This window comes from Anopheles coustani (assembly GCF_943734705.1).
Source record: "Anopheles coustani chromosome X unlocalized genomic scaffold, idAnoCousDA_361_x.2 X_unloc_11, whole genome shotgun sequence".
NCBI lineage: Eukaryota > Metazoa > Arthropoda > Insecta > Diptera > Culicidae > Anopheles > Anopheles coustani.
This window is the reverse complement of record NW_026525060.1, coordinates 315001-319324: the sequence shown is the minus strand read 5'-3', so window position 1 is coordinate 319324 and position 4324 is coordinate 315001.

Here is a 4324-nt window from a genome sequence, read left to right as displayed (position 1 = left end):
CCGCGTCGGAGGTGGGCGCACCTCCTATCCGAAAGATGATGAATCAGGGGTGTTCGGTCAGCAATGGTCGGATGCCCCGTCGTAGTCCAACTATGACAATCAAAGTCAAGACCTCCGGGTTGAGACTTTCCGCGAGTACAAGCATAAAGGAACACGGACCAAGCCGTACCGAGAGAATCGGTACTAGAGCCCTCGTGGTTCTACATTGAGAGAGCCCTCGTGGTTCTCATTAGGGGCTTTATGCAAGTCGTACTCAATACTGTGGTGTGAAGTATAAAGTATAGTCCTCGCCTGGTCCACGCTGCTTCGGCGGTCCTGGGTAAGATAGTTAATTCTAGCTTGCCCTATAGTGGAATGAGGACACTTAATGCTTCGTCTTTTAGCGGCGGCTAGACTCCTCCTCACGGGGAACGAGTTGACGCGCACAGCGGCGGCTTACGCACTATGGCAATCATGGATGCCTGAAGATTCCGTGAAGTTCTCCCCTGGTCCACGCTGCCTCGGCAGTCCTGGGTAAAATGGAATATTTCCAGCTTGCCCTATAGTGGAAGAGGACTATCCAACAATACAAAGTCAAGACCTCCGGGTTGAGACTTTCCGCGTCGGTGGTGTCGCGCACCGCCTATCCGAAAGATGGTGTAACAGGGGTGTTCGATCAGCAATGGTCGGATGCCCCGTCATAGTCCAACTATGACAACCAAAGTCAAGACCTCCGGGTTGAGACTTTCCGCGTCCGGAGGTACGCGTACCGCCTACCCGAAAGATGGTGTGCTTCTGGGGTATTCGATGAGTCGGATACCCCGTCGTAGTCCAACTATGACAATCAAAGTCAAGACCTCCGGGTTGAGACTTCCGCGTCCGGAGGTACGCGTACCGCCTACCCGAAAGATGGTGTGCTTCTGGGGTATTCGATGAGTCGGATACCCCGTCGTAGTCCAACTATGACAATCAAAGTCAAGACCTCCGGGTTGAGACTTCCGCGTCCGGAGGTACGCGTACCGCCTACCCGAAAGATGGTGAATCAGGGGTGTTCGATCAGCAATGGTCGGATGCCCCGTCGTAGTCCAACTATGACAATCAAAGTCAAGACCTCCGGGTTGAGACTTTCTAAGAGTACAAGCATAAAGGAACACGGACCAAGCCGTACCGAGAGAATCGGTACTAGAGCCCTTGTGGTTCTACATTGAGAGAGCCCTCGTGGTTCTCATTAGGGGCTTTATGCAAGAAGTACTCAATACTGTGGTGTGAAGTATAAAGTATAGAGTCCTCCACTGGTCCACGCTGCTCCGGCGGTCCTGGGTAAGATAGTTCATTCTAGCTTGCCCTATGTGGAAGAGGACTCAATACCCTACCTGTTGAGCTTGAAACAAAGTCATCACTTGGGCATGCTCATATTGCCATACACAATTACATTATATTCGAATGAGCATGCAAGCGACCCTATATAGACCGAACCAAAACGATAGATACCGCCGTAGTTCACCCCCACCAAGTGATGACTTCAGTATGGCTAGTGTGTGAAGTATAAAGTATAGTCCTCCCCTGGTCCACACTGCTTCGGCGGTCCTGGGTAAGATAGTTAGTTCTAGCTTGCCCTATGTGGAAGAGGACACCATACTTAATACTTAGAGTACAAGCATAAAGGAACACGGACCAAGCCGTACCGAGAGAATCGGTACTAGAGCCCTCGTGGTTCTACATTGAGAGAGCCCTCGTGGTTCTCATTAGGGGCTTTATGCAAGTCGTACTCAATACTGTGGTGTGAAGTATAAAGTATAGAGTCCTCCACTGGTCCACGCTGCTCCGGCGGTCCTGGGTAAGATAGTTCATTCTAGCTTGCCCTATGTGGAAGAGGACTCAATACCCTACCTGTTGAGCTTGAAACAAAGTCATCACTTGGGCATGCTCATATTGCCATACAATATTCCATTATCTACTAATGAGCATGCAGCTATATGATTATAACCTGTAAACGATTACCCCGCCGTAGTTCAGCGCTTCAACCAAGTGATGACTTCAGTATGGCTAGTGTGTGAAGTATAAAGTATAGTCCTCCCCTGGTCCACACTGCTTCGGCGGTCCCGGGTAAGATAGTTAGTTCTAGCTTGCCCTATGTGGAAGAGGACACCATACTTAATACTGTGGTGTAATGAACAAAGTATAGTCCTCCACTGGTCCACGCTGCTTCGGCGGTCCTGGGTAAGATAGTTAGTTCTAGCTTGCCCTATGTGGAAGAGGGCATACAAGACAAAGTATAGTTCTCCCCTGGTCCACGCTGCTTCGGCGGTCCTGGGTAAGATAGTTAATTCTAGCTTGCCCTATGTGGAAGAGAGCATACATGAACCAAGAACGAAGGTTATGATCGAGGAATGATTCGACAACTAACCGATGGTATGAAATGTGAAGAATTCAAGCAAGCACACAATCAAGTCATCACTTGGGCATGCTCGATAGCCAACCCTATGACATTAACCTAGTAGAGCATGCGAAAACCAATATATATGTAAACGATGCCCCTCCCTAGTTCAGCGCTTCAACCAAGTGATGACTTCAGAATGGCTAAATCAAATCGGTTCAAAACATACCATCGGTACCCTATTGAAACACACAAGTCGATATCAAACCTCATGATTGTGTAGTCCTCCACTGGTCCACGCCGCTTCGGCCGTCCTGGGTAAAATGGAACATTCCAGCTTGCCCTATGTGGAAGAGGGCACATTACTCAATACTGTGGTGTGAAGTATAAAGTTCAGTTCTCCCCTGGTCCACGCTGCTTCGGCGGTCCTGGGTAAGATAGTTCATTCTAGCTTGCCCTATGTGGAAGAGGACACTTAATACTTCGTCTCTAAGCGGCGGCTTGACTCCTCCCTACGGGGAACGGGTTTACGCGCACAGCGGCGGCTTACGCACTATGGCAGTCATGGATGCCTTACGTTTCTATGAAAAGTGTGTTCCTCCCCTGGTCCACGCTGCTTCGGCAGTCCTGGGTAAGATAGTTAGTTCTAGCTTGCCCTATGTGGAAGAGGACACGTAGACTTACTGTGGTGTGAAGTATAAAGTTCAGTTCTCCCCTGGTCCACGCCGCTTCGGCCGTCCTGGGTAAAATGGATTCATCCAGCTTGCCCTATGTGGAATGAGGACACTTTATGCTTCGTCTCTAAGCGGCGGCTTGCTCCTCCCTACGGGGAACGGGTATACGCGCACAGCGGCGGCTTACGTTATGGCAGTCATGGATGCCTTACGTTTCCATGAAAAGTGTGTTCCTCCCCTGGTCCACGCTGCTTTGCAGTCCTGGGTAAGATAGTTAATTCTAGCTTGCCCTATGTGGAAGAGGGCATACAAGACAAAGTATAGTTCTCCCCTGGTCCACGCTGCTCCGGCGGTCCTGGGTAAGATAGTTAATTCTAGCTTGCCCTATGTGGAAGAGAGCATACATGAACCAAGAACGAAGGTTATGATCGAGGAATGATTCGACAACTAACCGATGGTATGAAATGTGAAGAATTCAAGCAAGCAAACAATCAAGTCATCACTTGGGCATGCTCGATAGCCAACCTCATGACATTAACCTAGTAGAGCATGCGAAAACCAATATATATGTAAACGATGCCCCTCCCTAGTTCAGCGCTTCAACCAAGTGATGACTTCAGAATGGCTAAATCAAATCGGTTCAAAACATACCATCGGTACCCTATTGAAACACACAAGTCGATATCAAACCTCATGATTGTGTAGTCCTCCACTGGTCCACGCCGCTTCGGCGGTCCTGGGTAAGATAGTTCATTCTAGCTTGCCCTATGTGGAAGAGGGCACATTACTCAATACTGTGGTGTTATGAACAAAGTATAGTCCTCCACTGGTCCACGCTGCTTCGGCGGTCCTGGGTAAGATAGTTCATTCTAGCTTGCCCTATGTGGAAGAGGGCATACAAGACAAAGTATAGTTCTCCCCTGGTCCACGCTGCTTCGGCGGTCCTGGGTAAGATAGTTAAATCTAGCTTGCCCTATGTGGAAGAGAGCATACATGAACCAAGAACGAAGGTTATGATCGAGGAATGATTCGACAACTAACCGATGGTATCAAATGTGAAGAATTCAAGCAAGCACACAATCAAGTCATCACTTGGGCATGCTCGATAGCCAACCTCATGACATTAACCTAGTAGAGCATGCGAAAACCAATATATATGTAAACGATGCCCCTCCCTAGTTCAGCGCTTCAACCAAGTGATGACTTCAGAATGGCTAAATCAAATCGGTTCAAAACATACCATCGGTACCCTATTGAAACACACAAGTCGATATCAAACCTCATGATTGTGTAG